Raw genomic sequence first — 19,926 nt, forward strand, 5'->3', positions numbered from 1 at the left:
ATGGAGGCCAAGAATCAAATGATTCATTGTGACATCAAGTGGCCTAAAAGGGCTTGGAATGCATTGTGACACCACAGAGGTTAAGAGAAGCAAGGAACCATTGTGACCCAATGCAGACTAACAATCTAATGATCCCTTGTGGCACCAGGGGTTATAAAAAGGGCCAGGGATGGATTGTTACAGCACGGGGACCAATAGAAGCAAGGATCTATTATGCCACCGTGGAGGCCAAGAATCAAATGATTCATTGTGACATCAAGTGGCCTAAAAGGGCATGGGATGCATTGTGACACCACAGGGGTTAAGAGAAGCAAGGATCCATTGTGACCCAATGCAGGCTAACAATCTAAGAATCCCTTTTGACACCAGGGGGCGCAAAAGGTCCACGGATGAACTCTGACAGCATGGGGACCTATAGAAGCAAGGAACCATTATGACACCATGAAGGCCAAGAATCAAATGGTTCATTGTAAGACCAAGTGGCCTAAAAGGGCTTGGAATGCATTGTGACACCACAGAGGTTAAGAGAACCAAGGAACCATTGTGACCCAATGGAGGCTAACAATCTAATGATCCCTTGTGGAACCAGGGGGTATAAAAAGGGCCAGGGATGGATTGTTACAGCACGGGGACCAATAGAAGCAAGGATCTAATATGCCAACGTGGAGGCCAAGAATGAAATAATTCATTGTGACATCATGTGGCCTAAAAGGGCAGGGGATGCATTGTGACACCACAGGGGTTAAGAGAAGCAAGGAACCATTGTGACCCAATGCAGGCTAACAATCTAATGATCCCTTGTGGCACCAGGGGGTATAAAAAGGGCCAGGGATGGATTGTGAAAGCATGGGGCCCAATAGAAACAAGGAACCATTATGACACCATGGAGGCCAAGAATCAAATGATTCATTGTGACATCAAGTGGCCTAAAAGGGCATGGGATGCATTGTGACACCACAGAGGTTAAGAGAAGCAAGGAACCATTGTGACCCAATGCAGGCTAACAATCTAATGATCCCTTGTGGCACCAGGGGGTATAAAAAGGGCCAGGGATGGATTGTTACAGCACGGGGACCAATAGAAGCAAGGATCTATTATGCCACCGTGGAGGCCAAGAATCAAATGATTCATTGTGACATCAAGTGGCCTAAAAGGGCATGGGATGCATTTTGACAGCACAGGGGTTAAGAGAAGCAAGGATCCATTGTGACCCAATGGAGGATAACAATCTTATGATCCCTTTTGACACCAATGGGCCTAAAAGAGCCAGGGAAATATTGTGAAAGCATGGGGCCCAATTAAAACCTGGTACAATTACGCCACCATGGAGGCCAAGAATCAAATGATTCATTGTGACATCAAGTGGCCTAAAAGGGCATGGGATGCATTGTGACACCACAGGGGTTAAGAGAAGCAAGGATCCATTGTGACCCAATGGAGGCTAATAATCCCAGGATCCCATTTGACACCAGGGGGCGTAAAAGGGCCAGGGATGAATTGTGACAGCATGGTGCCCAATAGAAACAAGGAACCATTATGACACCATGGAGGCCAAGAATCAAATGATTCATTGTGACATCAAGTGGCCTAAAAGGGCATGGGATGCATTGTGACACCACAGAGGTTAAGAGAAGCAAGGATCCATTGTGACCCAATGGAGGATAACAATCTTATGATCCCTTTTGACACCAATGGGCCTAAAAGGGCCAGGGATGTCTTGTGAAAGCATGGGGCCCAATTAAAACCTGGTACAATTACGCCACCATGGAGGCCAAGAATCAAATGATTCATTGTGACATCAAGTGGCCTAAAAGGGCATGGGATGCATTGTGACAGCACAGGGGTTAAGAGAAGCAAGGATCCATTGTGACCCAATGGAGGCTAATAATCCCAGGATCCCATTTGACACCAGGGGGCGTAAAAGGGCCAGGGATGAATTGTGACAGCATGGGGCCCAATAGAAACAAGGAACCATTATGACACCATGGAGGCCAAGAATCAAATGATTCATTGTGACATCAAGTGGCCTAAAAGGGCATGGGATGCATTGTGACACCACAGAGGTTAAGAGAAGCAAGGAACCATTGTGACCCAATGCAGGCTAACAATCTAATGATCCCTTGTGACACCAATGGGCCTAAAAGGGGCAGGGATGAATTGTGAAAGCATGGGGCCCTATTAAAACCTGGTACAATTCTGCCACCATGGAGGCCAAGAATCAAATGATTCATTGTGACATCAAGTGGCCTAAAAGGGCATGGGATGCATTGTGACACCACAGAGGTTAAGAGAAGCAAGGAACCATTGTGACCCAATGCAGGCTAACAATCTAATGATCCCTTGTGGCACCAGGGGGTATAAAAAGGGCCAGGGATGGATTGTTACAGCACGGGGACCAATAGAAGCAAGGATCTATTATGCCACCGTGGAGGCCAAGAATCAAATGATTCATTGGGACATCAAGTGGCCTAAAAGGGCATGGGATGCATTTTGACAGCACAGGGGTTAAGAGAAGCAAGGATCCATTGTGACCCAATGGAGGATAACAATCTTATGATCCCTTTTGACACCAATGGGCCTAAAAGAGCCAGGGATGTATTGTGAAAGCATGGGGCCCAATTAAAACCTGGTACAATTACGCCACCATGGAGGCCAAGAATCAAATGATTCATTGTGACATCAAGTGGCCTAAAAGGGCATGGGATGCATTGTGACACCACAGGGGTTAAGAGAAGCAAGGATCCATTGTGACCCAATGGAGGCTAATAATCCCAGGATCCCATTTGACACCAGGGGGCGTAAAAGGGCCAGGGATGAATTGTGACAGCATGGTGCCCAATAGAAACAAGGAACCATTATGACACCATGGAGGCCAAGAATCAAATGATTCATTGTGACATCAAGTGGCCTAAAAGGGCATGGGATGCATTGTGACACCACAGAGGTTAAGAGAAGCAAGGATCCATTGTGACCCAATGGAGGATAATAATCTTATGATCCCTTTTGACACCAATGGGCCTAAAAGGGCCAGGGATGTCTTGTGAAAGCATGGGGCCCAATTAAAACCTGGTACAATTACGCCACCATGGAGGCCAAGAATCAAATGATTCATTGTGACATCAAGTGGCCTAAAAGGGCATGGGATGCATTGTGACACCACAGGGGTTAAGAGAAGCAAGGAACCATTGTGACCCAATGGAGGCTAACAATCTAATGATCCCTTGTGACACCAATGGGCCTAAAAGGGGCAGGGATGAATTGTGAAAGCATGGGGACCTATAGAAGCAAGGAACCATTATGACACCATGATGGCCAAGAATCAAATGGTTCATTGTAAGACCAAGTGGCCTAAAAGGGCTTGGAATGCATTGTGACACCACAGAGGTTAAGAGAAGCAAGGAACCATTGTGACCCAATGCAGGCTAACAATCTAATGATCCCTTGTGGCACCAGGGGCTATAAAAAGGGCCAGGGATGGATTGTTACAGCACGGGGACCAATAGAAGCAAGGATCTATTATGCCACCGTGGAGGCCAAGAATCAAATGATTCATTGTGACATCAAGTGGCCTAAAAGGGCATGGGATGCATTGTGACACCACAGGGGTTAAGAGAAGCAAGGATCCATTGTGACCCAATGGAGGCTAATAATCCCAGGATCCCATTTGACACCAGGGGGCGTAAAAGGGCCAGGGATGAATTGTGACAGCATGGTGCCCAATAGAAACAAGGAACCATTATGACACCATGGAGGCCAAGAATCAAATGATTCATTGTGACATCAAGTGGCCTAAAAGGGCATGGGATGCATTGTGACACCACAGAGGTTAAGAGAAGCAAGGATCCATTGTGACCCAATGGAGGATAACAATCTTATGATCCCTTTTGACACCAATGGGCCTAAAAGAGCCAGGGATGTCTTGTGAAAGCATGGGGCCCAATTAAAACCTGGTACAATTACGCCACCATGGAGGCCAAGAATCAAATGATTCATTGTGACATCAAGTGGCCTAAAAGGGCATGGGATGCATTGTGACAGCACAGGGGTTAAGAGAAGCAAGGATCCATTGTGACCCAATGGAGGCTAATAATCCCAGGATCCCATTTGACACCAGGGGGCGTAAAAGGGCCAGGGATGAATTGTGAAAGCATGGGGCCCAAGTAAAACCTGGTACAATTCTGCCACCATGGAGGCCAAGAATCAAATGATTCATTGTGACATCAAGTGGCCTAAAAGGGCATGGGATGCATTGTGACACCACAGGGGTTAAGAGAAGCAAGGAACCATTGTGACCCAATGCAGGCTAACAATCTAAGAATCCCTTTTGACACCAGGGGGCGCAAAAGGACCACGGATGAACTCTGACAGCATGGGGACCTATAGAAGCAAGGAACCATTATGACACCATGAAGGCCAAGAATCAAATGGTTCATTGGGACATCAAGTGGCCTAAAAGGGCTTGGAATGCATTGTGACAGCACAGAGGTTAAGAGAAGCAAGGAACCATTGTGACCCAATGCAGGCTAACAATCTAATGATCCCTTGTGACACCAATGGGCCTAAAAGGGGCAGGGATGAATTGTGAAAGCATGGGGCCCAAGTAAAACCTGGTACAATTCTGCCGCCATGGAGGCCAAGAATCAAATGATTCATTGTGACATCAAGTGGCCTAAAAGGGCATGGGATGCATTGTGACACCACAGGGGTTAAGAGAAGCAAGGAACCATTGTGACCCAATGGAGGCTAACAATCTAATGATCCCTTGTGGCACCAGGGGGTATAAAAAGTGCCAGGGATGGATTGTTACAGCACGGGGACCAATAGAAGCAAGGATCTATTATGCCACCGTGGAGGCCAAGAATCAAATGATTCATTGTGACATCAAGTGGCCTAAAAGGGCATGGGATGCATTTTGACAGCACAGGGGTTAAGAGAAGCAAGGATCCATTGTGACCCAATGGAGGATAACAATCTTATGATCCCTTTTGACACCAATGGGCCTAAAAGGGGCAGGGATATATTGTGAAACCATGGGGCCCAATTAAAACCTGGTACAATTACGCCACCATGGAGGCCAAGAATCAAATGATTCATTGTGACATCAAGTGGCCTAAATGGGCATGGGATGCATTGTGACACCACAGAGGTTAAGAGAAGCAAGGATCCATTGTGACCCAATGGAGGCTAACAATCTTATGATCCCTTTTGACACCAATGGGCCTAAAAGGGCCAGGGATGTCTTGTGAAAGCATGGGGCCCAATTAAAACCTGGTACAATTACGCCACCATGGAGGCCAAGAATCAAATGATTCATTGTGACATCAAGTGGCCTAAAAGGGCATGGGATGCATTGTGACACCACAGAGGTTAAGAGAAGCAAGGATCCATTGTGACCCAATGGAGGATAACAATCTTATGATCCCTTTTGACACCAATGGGCCTAAAAGGGCCAGGGATGTCTTGTGAAAGCATGGGGCCCAATTAAAACCTGGTACAATTACGCCACCATGGAGGCCAAGAATCAAATGATTCATTGTGACATCAAGTGGCCTAAAAGGGCATGGGATGCATTGTGACACCACAGGGGTTAAGAGAAGCAAGGAACCATTGTGACCCAATGGAGGCTAATAATCCCAGGATCCCATTTGACACCAGGGGGCGTAAAAGGGCCAGGGATGAATTGTGACAGCATGGGGCCCAATAGAAACAAGGAACCATTATGACACCATGGAGGCCAAGAATCAAATGATTCATTGTGACATCAAGTGGCCTAAAAGGGCATGGGATGCATTGTGACACCGAAGGGGTTAAGAGAAGCAAGGAACCATTGTGACCCAATGCAGGCTAACAATCTAATGATCCCTTGTGACACCAATGGGCCTAAAAGGGGCAGGGATGAATTGTGAAAGCATGGGGCCCTATTAAAACCTGGTACAATTCTGCCACCATGGAGGCCAAGAATCAAATGATTCATTGTGACATCAAGTGGCCTAAAAGGGCATGGGATGCATTGTGACACCACAGAGGTTAAGAGAAGCAAGGAACCATTGTGACCCAATGCAGGCTAACAATCTAATGATCCCTTGTGGCACCAGGGGGTATAAAAAGGGCCAGGGATGGATTGTTACAGCACGGGGACCAATAGAAGCAAGGATCTATTATGCCACCGTGGAGGCCAAGAATCAAATGATTCATTGTGACATCAAGTGGCCTAAAAGGGCATGGGATGCATTGTGACACCACAGGGGTTAAGAGAAGCAAAGAACCATTGTGACCCAATGCAGGCTAACAATCTAAGAATCCCTTTTGACACCAATGGGCCTAAAAGAGCCAGGGATGTATTGTGAAAGCATGGGGCCCAATTAAAACCTGGTACAATTACGCCACCATGGAGGCCAAGAATCAAATGATTCATTGTGACATCAAGTGGCCTAAAAGGGCATGGGATGCATTGTGACACCACAGGGGTTAAGAGAAGCAAGGATCCATTGTGACCCAATGGAGGCTAATAATCCCAGGATCCCATTTGACACCAGGGGGCGTAAAAGGGCCAGGGATGAATTGTGACAGCATGGTGCCCAATAGAAACAAGGAACCATTATGACACCATGGAGGCCAAGAATCAAATGATTCATTGTGACATCAAGTGGCCTAAAAGGGCATGGGATGCATTGTGACACCACAGAGGTTAAGAGAAGCAAGGATCCATTGTGACCCAATGGAGGATAATAATCTTATGATCCCTTTTGACACCAATGGGCCTAAAAGGGCCAGGGATGTCTTGTGAAAGCATGGGGCCCAATTAAAACCTGGTACAATTACGCCACCATGGAGGCCAAGAATCAAATGATTCATTGTGACATCAAGTGGCCTAAAAGGGCATGGGATGCATTGTGACACCACAGGGGTTAAGAGAAGCAAGGAACCATTGTGACCCAATGGAGGCTAACAATCTAATGATCCCTTGTGACACCAATGGGCCTAAAAGGGGCAGGGATGAATTGTGAAAGCATGGGGACCTATAGAAGCAAGGAACCATTATGACACCATGATGGCCAAGAATCAAATGGTTCATTGTAAGACCAAGTGGCCTAAAAGGGCTTGGAATGCATTGTGACACCACAGAGGTTAAGAGAAGCAAGGAACCATTGTGACCCAATGCAGGCTAACAATCTAATGATCCCTTGTGGCACCAGGGGGTATAAAAAGAGCCAGGGATGGATTGTTACAGCACGGGGACCAATAGAAGCAAGGATCTATTATGCCACCGTGGAGGCCAAGAATCAAATGATTCATTGTGACATCAAGTGGCCTAAAAGGGCATGGGATGCATTGTGACACCACAGGGGTTAAGAGAAGCAAGGATCCATTGTGACCCAATGGAGGCTAATAATCCCAGGATCCCATTTGACACCAGGGGGCGTAAAAGGGCCAGGGATGAATTGTGACAGCATGGGGCCCAATAGAAACAAGGATCCATTATGACACCATGGAGGCCAAGAATCAAATGATTCATTGTGACATCAAGTGGCCTAAAAGGGCATGGGATGCATTGTGACACCACAGGGGTTAAGAGAAGCAAGGATCCATTGTGACCCAATGCAGGCTAATAATCCCAGGATCCCATATGACACCAGGGGGCGTAAAAGGGCCAGGGATGAATTGTGAAAGCATGGGGCCCAAGTAAAACCTGGTACAATTCTGCCACCATGGAGGCCAAGAATCAAATGATTCATTGTGACATCAAGTGGCCTAAAAGGGCATGGGATGCATTGTGACACCACAGGGGTTAAGAGAAGCAAGGAACCATTGTGACCCAATGCAGGCTAACAATCTAAGAATCCCTTTTGACACCAGGGGGCGCAAAAGGACCACGGATGAACTCTGACAGCATTGGGACCTATAGAAGCAAGGAACCATTATGACACCATGAAGGCCAAGAATCAAATGGTTCATTGTGACATCAAGTGGCCTAAAAGGGCTTGGAATGCATTGTGACACCACAGAGGTTAAGAGAAGCAAGGAACCATTGTGACCCAATGCAGGCTAACAATCTAATGATCCCTTGTGACACCAATGGGCCTAAAAGGGGCAGGGATGAATTGTGACAGCATGGGGCCCAAGTAAAACCTGGTACAATTCTGCCGCCATGGAGGCCAAGAATCAAATGATTCATTGTGACATCAAGTGGCCTAAAAGGGCATGGGATGCATTGTGACACCACAGGGGTTAAGAGAAGCAAGGAACCATTGTGACCCAATGCAGGCTAACAATCTAATGATCCCTTGTGGCACCAGGGGGTATAAAAACGGCCAGGGATGGATTGTTACAGCACGGGGACCAATAGAAGCAAGGATCTATTATGCCACCGTGGAGGCCAAGAATCAAATGATTCATTGTGACATCAAGTGGCCTAAAAGGGCATGGGATGCATTTTGACAGCACAGGGGTTAAGAGAAGCAAGGATCCATTGTGACCCAATGGAGGATAACAATCTTATGATCCCTTTTGACACCAATGGGCCTAAAAGGGGCAGGGATATATTGTGAAACCATGGGGCCCAATTAAAACCTGGTACAATTACGCCACCATGGAGGCCAAGAATCAAATGATTCATTGTGACATCAAGTGGCCTAAATGGGCATGGGATGCATTGTGACACCACAGAGGTTAAGAGAAGCAAGGATCCATTGTGACCCAATGGAGGCTAATAATCCCAGGATCCCATTTGACACCAGGGGGCGTAAAAGGGCCAGGGATGAATTGTGACAGCATGGTGCCCAATAGAAACAAGGAACCATTATGACACCATGGAGGCCAAGAATCAAATGATTCATTGTGACATCAAGTGGCCTAAAAGGGCATGGGATGCATTGTGACACCACAGAGGTTAAGAGAAGCAAGGATCCATTGTGACCCAATGGAGGATAACAATCTTATGATCCCTTTTGACACCAATGGGCCTAAAAGGGCCAGGGATGTCTTGTGAAAGCATGGGGCCCAATTAAAACCTGGTACAATTACGCCACCATGGAGGCCAAGAATCAAATGATTCATTGTGACATCAAGTGGCCTAAAAGGGCATGGGATGCATTGTGACACCACAGGGGTTAAGAGAAGCAAGGAACCATTGTGACCCAATGGAGGCTAATAATCCCAGGATCCCATTTGACACCAGGGGGCGTAAAAGGGCCAGGGATGAATTGTGACAGCATGGGGCCCAATAGAAACAAGGAACCATTATGACACCATGGAGGCCAAGAATCAAATGATTCATTGTGACATCAAGTGGCCTAAAAGGGCATGGGATGCATTGTGACACCGAAGGGGTTAAGAGAAGCAAGGAACCATTGTGACCCAATGCAGGCTAACAATCTAATGATCCCTTGTGACACCAATGGGCCTAAAAGGGGCAGGGATGAATTGTGAAAGCATGGGGCCCTATTAAAACCTGGTACAATTCTGCCACCATGGAGGCCAAGAATCAAATGATTCATTGTGACATCAAGTGGCCTAAAAGGGCATGGGATGCATTGTGACACCACAGAGGTTAAGAGAAGCAAGGAACCATTGTGACCCAATGCAGGCTAACAATCTAATGATCCCTTGTGGCACCAGGGGGTATAAAAAGGGCCAGGGATGGATTGTTACAGCACGGGGACCAATAGAAGCAAGGATCTATTATGCCACCGTGGAGGCCAAGAATCAAATGATTCATTGTGACATCAAGTGGCCTAAAAGGGCATGGGATGCATTGTGACACCACAGGGGTTAAGAGAAGCAAAGAACCATTGTGACCCAATGCAGGCTAACAATCTAAGAATCCCTTTTGACACCAATGGGCCTAAAAGAGCCAGGGATGTATTGTGAAAGCATGGGGCCCAATTAAAACCTGGTACAATTACGCCACCATGGAGGCCAAGAATCAAATGATTCATTGTGACATCAAGTGGCCTAAAAGGGCATGGGATGCATTGTGACACCACAGGGGTTAAGAGAAGCAAGGATCCATTGTGACCCAATGGAGGCTAATAATCCCAGGATCCCATTTGACACCAGGGGGCGTAAAAGGGCCAGGGATGAATTGTGACAGCATGGGGCCCAATAGAAACAAGGAACCATTAGGACACCATGGAGGCCAAGAATCAAATGATTCATTGTGACATCAAGTGGCCTAAAAGGGCATGGGATGCATTGTGACACCACAGAGGTTAAGAGAAGCAAGGAACCATTGTGACCCAATGCAGGCTAACAATCTAATGATCCCTTGTGACACCAATGGGCCTAAAAGGGGCAGAGATGAATTGTGAAAGCATGGGGCCCAAGTAAAACCTGGTACAATTCTGCCACCATGGAGGCCAAGAATCAAATGATTCATTGTGACATCAAGTGGCCTAAAAGGGCATGGGATGCATTGTGACACCACAGAGGTTAAGAGAAGCAAGGATCCATTGTGACCCAATGGAGGCTAATAATCCCAGGATCCCATTTGACACCAGGGGGCGTAAAAGGGCCAGGGATGAATTGTGACAGCATGGGGCCCAATAGAAACAAGGAACCATTATGACACCATGGAGGCCAAGAATCAAATGATTCATTGTGACATCAAGTGGCCTAAAAGGGCATGGGATGCATTGTGACACCACAGAGGTTAAGAGAAGCAAGGAACCATTGTGACCCAATGCAGGCTAACAATCTAATGATCCCTTGTGGAACCAGGGGGTATAAAAAGGGCCAGGGATGGATTGTTACAGCACGGGGACCAATAGAATCAAGGATCTATTATGCCACCGTGGAGGCCAAGAATCAAATGATTCATTGTGACATCAAGTGGCCTAAAAGGGCATGGGATGCATTGTGACACCACAGGGGTTAAGAGAAGCAAGGAACCATTGTGACCCAATGGAGGATAACAATCTTATGATCCCTTTTGACACCAATGGGCCTAAAAGGGGCAGGGATATATTGTGAAAGCATGGGGCCCAATTAAAACCTGGTACAATTACGCCACCATGGAGGCCAAGAATCAAATGATTCATTGTGACATCAAGTGGCCTAAAAGGGCATGGGATGCATTTTGACAGCACAGGGGTTAAGAGGAGCAAGGATCCATTGTGACCCAATGGAGGCTAATAATCCCAGGATCCCATTTGACACCAGGGGGCGTAAAAGGGCCAGGGATGAATTGTGACAACATGGTGCCCAATAGAAACAAGGAACCATTATGACACCATGGAGGCCAAGAATCAAATGATTCATTGTGACATCAAGTGGCCTAAAAGGGCATGGGATGCATTGTGACACCACAGGGGTTAAGAGAAGCAAGGAACCATTGTGACCCAATGCAGGCTAACAATCTAATGATCCCTTTTGACACCAATGGGCCTAAAAGGTCCAGGGATGTATTGTGAAAGCATGGGGCCCAAGTAAAACCTGGTACAATTCTGTCACCATGGAGGCCAAGAATCAAATGATTCATTGTGACATCAAGTGGCCTAAAAGGGCATGGGATGCATTGTGACACCACAGGGGTTAAGAGAAGCAAGGAACCATTGTGACCCAATGCAGGCTAACAATCTAATGATCCCTTGTGACACCAATGGGCCTAAAAGGGGCAGGGATGAATTGTGAAAGCATGGGGACCTATAGAAGCAAGGAACCATTATGACACCATGAAGGCCAAGAATCAAATGGTTCATTGTAAGACCAAGTGGCCTAAAAGGGCTTGGAATGCATTGTGACACCACAGAGGTTAAGAGAAGCAAGGAACCATTGTGACCCAATGCAGGCTAAAAATCTAATGATCCCTTGTGGCACCAGGGGGTATAAAAAGGGCCAGGGATGGATTGTTACAGCACGGGGACCAATAGAAGCAAGGATCTATTATGCCACCGTGGAGGCCAAGAATCAAATGATTCATTGTGACATCAAGTGGCCTAAAAGGGCATGGGATGCATTGTGACACCACAGGGGTTAAGAGAAGCAAGGATCCATTGTGACCCAATGGAGCCTAATAATCCCAGGATCCCATTTGACACCAGGGGGCGTAAAAGGGCCAGGGATGAATTGTGACAGCATGGGGCCCAATAGAAACAAGGATCCATTATGACACCATGGAGGCCAAGAATCAAATGATTCATTGTGACATCAAGTGGCCTAAAAGGGCATGGGATGCATTGTGACACCACAGAGGTTAAGAGAAGCAAGGAACCATTGTGACCCAATGCAGGCTAACAATCTAATGATCCCTTTTGACACCAACGGGCCTAAAAGGTCCAGGGATGTATTGTGAAAGCATGGGGCCCAATTAAAACCTGGTACAATTCTGCCACCATGGAGGCCAAGAATCAAATGATTCATTGTGACATCAAGTGGCCTAAAAGGGCATGGGATGCATTGTGACAGCACAGGGGTTAAGAGAAGCAAGGATCCATTGTGACCCAATGGAGGCTTATAATCCCTGGATCCCATTTGACACCAGGGGGCGTAAAAGGGCCAGGGATGAATTGTGAGAGCATGGGGCCCAATAGAAACAAGGAACCATTATGACATCGTGGAGGCCAAGAATCAAATGATTCATTGTGACATCATGTGGCCTAAAAGGGCATGGGATGCCTTATGACACCACAGAGGTTAAGAGAAGCAAGGAACCATTGTGACCCAATGCAGGCTAACAATCTAATGATCCCTTGTGACACCAATGGGCCTAAAAGGGGCAGGGATGAATTGTGAAAGCATGGGGCCCAAGTAAAACCTTGAACAATTCTGCCACCATGGAGGCCAAGAATCAAATGATTCATTGTGACATCAAGTGGCCTAAAAGGGCATGGGATGCATTGTGACACCACAGGGGTTAAGAGAAGCAAGGAACCATTGTGACCCAATGCAGGCTAACAATCTAAGAATCCCTTTTGACACCAGGGGGCGCAAAAGGACCACGGATGAACTCTGACAGCATGGGGACCTATAGAAGCAAGGAACCATTATGACACCATGAAGGCCAAGAATCAAATGGTTCATTGTAAGACCAAGTGGCCTAAAAGGGCTTGGAATGCATTGTGACACCACAGAGGTTAAGAGAAGCAAGGGACCATTGTGACCCAATGCAGGCTAATAATCTAATGATCCCTGGTGGACCAGGGGGTATAAAAAGGGCCAGGGATGGATTGTTACAGCACGGGGACCAATAGAAGCAAGGATCTATTATGCCACCGTGGAGGCCAAGAATGAAATTATTCATTGTGACATCAAGTGGCCTAAAAGGGCATGGGATGCATTTTGACAGCACAGGGGTTAAGAGAAGCAAGGATCCATTGTGACCCAATGGAGGATAACAATCTTATGATCCCTTTTGATACCAATGGCCTAAAAGAGCCAGGGATGTATTGTGAAATCATGGGGCCCAATTAAACCTGGTACAATTACGCCACCATGGAGGCCAAGAATCAAATGATTCATTGTGACATCAAGTGGCCTAAAAGGGCCTGGGATGCATTGTGACACCACAGGGGTTAAGAGAAGCAAGGAACCATTGTGACCCAATGGAGGCTAATAATTCCAGGATCCCATTTGACACCAGGGGGCGTAAAAGGGCCAGGGATGAATTGTGACAGCATGGGGCCCAATAGAAACAAGGAACCATTATGACACCATGGAGGCCAAGAATCAAATGATTCATTGTGACATCAAGTGGCCTAAAAGGGCTTGGAATGCATTGTGACACCACAGAGGTTAAGAGAAGCAAGGAACCATTGTGACCCAATGGAGGCTAACAATCTAATGATCCCTTGTGGAACCAGGGGGTATAAAAAGGGCCAGGGATGGATTGTTACAGCACGGGGACCAATAGAAACAAGGATCTAATATGCCAACATGGAGGCCAAGAATGAAATAATTCATTGTGACATCATGTGGCCTAAAAGGGCAGGGGATGCATTGTGACACCACAGGGGTTAAGAGAAGCAAGGAACCATTGTGACCCAGTGCAGGCTAACAATCTAATGATCCCTTGTGACACCAATGGGCCTAAAAGGGGCAAAGATGAATTGTGAAAGCATGGGGCCCAAGTAAAACCTGGTACAATTCTGCCACCATGGAGGCCAAGAATCAAATGATTCATTGTGACATCAAGTGGCCTAAAAGGGCATGGGATGCATTGTGACACCACAGGGGTTAAGAGAAGCAAGGATCCATTGTGACCCAATGGAGGCTAATAATCCCACGATCCCATTTGACACCAGGGGGCGTAAAAGGGCCAGGGATGAATTGTGACAGCATGGGGCCCAATAGAAACAAGGAACCATTATGCCACCGTGGAGGCCAAGAATCAAATGATTCATTGTGACATCAAGTGGCCTAAAAGGGCATGGGATGCATTGTGACACCACAGAGGTTAAGAGAAGCAAGGATCCATTGTGACCCAATGGAGGATAACAATCTTATGATCCCTTTTGACACCAATGGGCCTAAAAGGGGCAGGGATGAATTGTGAAAGCATGGGGCCCAATTAAACCTGGTACAATTACGCCACCATGGAGGCCAAGAATCAAATGATTCATTGTGACATCAAGTGGCCTAAAAGGGCATGGGATGCATTGTGACACCACAGGGGTTAAGAGAAGCAAGGATCCATTGTGACCCAATGGAGGCTAATAATCCCAGGATCCCATTTGACACCAGGGGGCGTAAAAGGGCCAGGGATGAATTGTGACAGCATGGTGCCCAATAGAAACAAGGAACCATTATGACACCATGGAGGCCAAGAATCAAATGATTCATTGTGACATCAAGTGGCCTAAAAGGGCATGGGATGCATTGTGACACCACAGAGGTTAAGAGAAGCAAGGATCCATTGTGACCCAATGGAGGATAACAATCTTATGATCCCTTTTGACACCAATGGGCCTAAAAGGGCCAGGGATGTCTTGTGAAAGCATGGGGCCCAATTAAAACCTGGTACAATTACGCCACCATGGAGGCCAAGAATCAAATGATTCATTGTGACATCAAGTGGCCTAAAAGGGCATGGGATGCATTGTGACACCACAGGGGTTAAGAGAAGCAAGGATCCATTGTGACCCAATGGAGGCTAATAATCCCAGGATCCCATTTGACACCAGGGGGGGTAAAAGGGCCAGGGATGAATTGTGACAGCATGGGGCCCAATAGAAACAAGGAACCATTATGACACCATGGAGGCCAAGAATCAAATGATTCATTGTGACATCAAGTGGCCTAAAAGGGCATGGGATGCATTGTGACACCGCAGGGTTTAAGAGAAGCAAGGAACCATTGTGACCCAATGCAGGCTAACAATCTAATGATCCCTTGTGACACCAATGGGCCTAAAAGGGGCAGGGATGAATTGTGAAAGCATGGGGACCTATAGAAGCAAGGAACCATTATGACACCATGAAGGCCAAGAATCAAATGGTTCATTGTAAGACCAAGTGGCCTAAAAGGGCTTGGAATGCATTGTGACACCACAGAGGTTAAGAGAAGCAAGGAACCATTGTGACCCAATGCAGGCTAACAATCTAATGATCCCTTGTGGCACCAGGGGGTATAAAAAGGGCCAGGGATGGATTGTTACAGCACGGGGACCAATAGAAGCAAGATTCTAATATGCCACCGCGGAGGCCAAGAATGAAATGATTCATTGTGACATCAAGTGGCCTAAAAGGGCATGGGATGCATTATGACACCACAGGGGTTAAGAGAAGCAAGGATCCATTGTGACGCAATGGAGGCTAATAATCCCAGGATCCCATTTGACACCAGGGGGCGTAAAAGGGCCAGGGATGAATTGTGACAGCATGGGGCCCAATAGAAACAAGGAACCATTATGACACCATGGAGGCCAAGAATCAAATGATTCATTGTGACATCATGTGGCCTAAAAGGGCATGGGATGCATTGTGAACACCACAGGGGTTAAGAGAAGCAAGGAACCATTGTGACCCAATGCAGGCTAACAATCTAATGATCCCTTTTGACACCAATGGGCCTAAAAGGGGCAGGGATGAATTGTGAAAGCATTGGGCCCAAGTAAAATCTGGTACAATTCTGCCACCATGGAGGCCAAGAATCAAATGATTCATTGTGACATCAAGTGGCCTAAAAGGGCATGGGATGCATTGTGACACCACAGGGGTTAAGAGAAGAAAGGAACCATTGTGACCCAATGCAGGCTACCAATCTAATGATCCCTGGTGGACCAGGGGGTATAAAAAGGGCCAGGGATGGATTGTTACAGCACGGGGACCAATAGAATCAAGGATCTATTATGCCACCGTGGAGGCCAAGAATGAAATGATTCATTGTGACATCAAGTGGCCTAAAAGGGCATGGGATGCATTTTGACAGCACAGGGGTTAAGAGAAGCAAGGATCCATTGTGACCCAATGGAGGATAACAATCTTATGATCCCTTTTGATACCAATGGGCCTAAAAGAGCCAGGGATGTATTGTGAAAGCATGGGGCCCAATTAAACCTGGTACAATTACGCCACCATGGAGGCCAAGAATCAAATGATTCATTGTGACATCAAGTGGCCTAAAAGGGCATGGGATGCATTGTGACACCACAGGGGTTAAGAGAAGCAAGGATCCATTGTGACCCAATGGAGGCTAATAATCCCAGGATCCCATTTGACACCAGGGGGCGTAAAAGGGCCAGGGATGAATTGTGACAGCATGGGGCCCAATAGAAACAAGGAACCATTATGACACCATGGAGGCCAAGAATCAAATGATTAATTGTGACATCAAGTGGCCTAAAAGGGCATGGGATGCATTGTGACACCACAGAGGTTAAGAGAAGCAAGGATCCATTGTGACCCAATGGAGGATAACAATCTTATGATCCCATTTGACACCAATGGGCTTAAAAGGGCCACGGATGTATTGTGAAAGCATGGGGCCCAATTAAAACCTGGTACAATTACGCCACCATGGAGGCCAAGAATCAAATGATTCATTGTGACATCAAGTGGCCTAAAAGGGCATGGGATGCATTGTGACAACACAGAGGTTAAGAGAAGCAAGGATCCATTGTGACCCAATGGAGGCTAATAATCCCAGGATCCCATTTGACACCAGGGGGCGTAAAAGGGCCAGGGATGAATTGTGACAGCATGGGGCCCAATAGAAACAAGGAACCATTATGACACCATGGAGGCCAAGAATCAAATGATTCATTGTGACATCAAGTGGCCTAAAAGGGCATGGGATGCATTGTGACACCACAGAGGTTAAGAGAAGCAAGGATCCATTGTGACCCAATGCAGGCTAACAATCTAATGATCCCTTGTGACACCAATGGGCCTAAAAGGGGCAGGGATGAATTGTGAAAGCATGGGGCCCAAGTAAAACCTGGTACAATTCTGCCACCATGGAGGCCAAGAATCAAATGATTCATTGTGACATCAAGTGGCCAAAAAGGGCATGGGATGCATTGTGACACCACAGAGGTTAAGAGAAGCAAGGAACCATTGTGACCCAATGCAGGCTAACAATCTAAGAATCCCTTTTGACACCAGGGGGCGCAAAAGGACCACGGATGAACTCTGACAGCATGGGGACCTATAGAAGCAAGGAACCATTATGACACCATGAAGGCCAAGAATCAAATGGTTCATTGTGACATCAAGTGGCCTAAAAGGGCTTGGAATGCATTGTGACACCACAGAGGTTAAGAGAAGCAAGGAACCATTGTGACCCAATGCAGGCTAACAATCTAATGATCCCTTGTGGAACCAGGGGGTATAAAAAGGGCCAGGGATGGATTGTTACAGCACGGGGACCAATAGAAGCAAGGATCTATTATGCCACCGTGGAGGCCAAGAATCAAATGATTCATTGTGACATCAAGTGGCCTAAAAGGGCATGGGATGAATTGTGACACCACAGGGGTTAAGAGAAGCAAGGATCCATTGTGACCCAATGGAGGATAACAATCTAATGATCCCTTTTGACACCAATGGGCCTAAAAGGGGCAGGGATATATTGTGAAAGCATGGGGCCCAATTAAAACCTGGTACAATTACGCCACCATGGAGGCCAAGAATCAAATGATTCATTGTGACATCAAGTGGCCTAAAAGGGCATGGGATGCATTGTGACACCACAGAGGTTAAGAGAAGCAAGGAACCATTGTGACCCAATGGAGGATAACAATCTTATGATCCCTTTTGACACCAATGGGCCTAAAAGGGCCAGGGATGTCTTGTGAAAGCATGGGGACCAATTAAAACCTGGTACAATTACGCCACCATGGAGGCCAAGAATCAAATGATTCATTGTGACATCAAGTGGCCTAAAAGGGCATGGGATGCATTGTGACACCACAGGGGTTAAGAGAAGCAAGGATCCATTGTGACCCAATGGAGGCTAATAATCCCAGGATCCCATTTGACACCAGGGGGCGTAAAAGGGCCAGGCATGAATTGTGACAACATGGGGCCCAATAGAAACAAGGAACCATTATGACACCATGGAGGCCAAGAATCAAATGATTCATTGTGACATCAAGTGGCCTAAAAGGGCATGGGATGCATTGTGACACCGAAGGGGTTAAGAGAAGCAAGGAACCATTGTGACCCAATGCAGGCTAACAATCTAATGATCCCTTGTGACACCAATGGGCCTAAAAGGGGCAGGGATGAATTGTGAAAGCATGGGGACCTATAGAAGCAAGGAACCATTATGACACCATGATGGCCAAGAATCAAATGGTTCATTGTAAGACCAAGTGGCCTAAAAGGGCTTGGAATGCATTGTGACACCACAGAGGTTAAGAGAAGCAAGGAACCATTGTGACCCAATGCAGGCTAACAATCTAATGATCCCTTGTGGCACCAGGGGGTATAAAAAGGGCCAGGGATGGATTGTTACAGCACGGGGACCAATAGAAGCAAGGATCTATTATGCCACCGTGGAGGCCAAGAATCAAATGATTCATTGGGACATCAAGTGGCCTAAAAGGGCATGGGATGCATTTTGACAGCACAGGGGTTAAGAGAAGCAAGGATCCATTGTGACCCAATGGAGGATAACAATCTTATGATCCCTTTTGACACCAATGGGCCTAAAAGAGCCAGGGATGTATTGTGAAAGCATGGGGCCCAATTAAAACCTGGTACAATTACGCCACCATGGAGGCCAAGAATCAAATGATTCATTGTGACATCAAGTGGCCTAAAAGGGCATGGGATGCATTGTGACACCACAGGGGTTAAGAGAAGCAAGGATCCATTGTGACCCAATGGAGGCTAATAATCCCAGGATCCCATTTGACACCAGGGGGCGTAAAAGGGCCAGGGATGAATTGTGACAGCATGGTGCCCAATAGAAACAAGGAACCATTATGACACCATGGAGGCCAAGAATCAAATGATTCATTGTGACATCAAGTGGCCTAAAAGGGCATGGGATGCATTGTGACACCACAGAGGTTAAGAGAAGCAAGGATCCATTGTGACCCAATGGAGGATAACAATCTTATGATCCCTTTTGACACCAATGGGCCTAAAAGGGCCAGGGATGTCTTGTGAAAGTATGGGGCCCAATTAAAACCTGGTACAATTACGCCACCATGGAGGCCAAGAATCAAATGATTCATTGTGACATCAAGTGGCCAAAAAGGGCATGGGATGCATTGTGACACCACAGAGGTTAAGAGAAGCAAGGAACCATTGTGACCCAATGGAGGCTAATAATCCCAGGATCCCATTTGACACCAGGGGGCGTAAAAGGGCCAGGGATGAATTGTGACAGCATGGGGCCCAATAGAAACAAGGAACCATTATGACACCATGGAGGCCAAGAATCAAATGATTCATTGTGACATCAAGTGGCCTAAAAGGGCATGGGATGCATTGTGACACCACAGAGGTTAAGAGAAGCAAGGAACCATTGTGACCCAAT

Source organism: Cinclus cinclus, chromosome 7, assembly GCF_963662255.1.
Source record: "Cinclus cinclus chromosome 7, bCinCin1.1, whole genome shotgun sequence".
Lineage (NCBI taxonomy): Eukaryota > Metazoa > Chordata > Aves > Passeriformes > Cinclidae > Cinclus > Cinclus cinclus.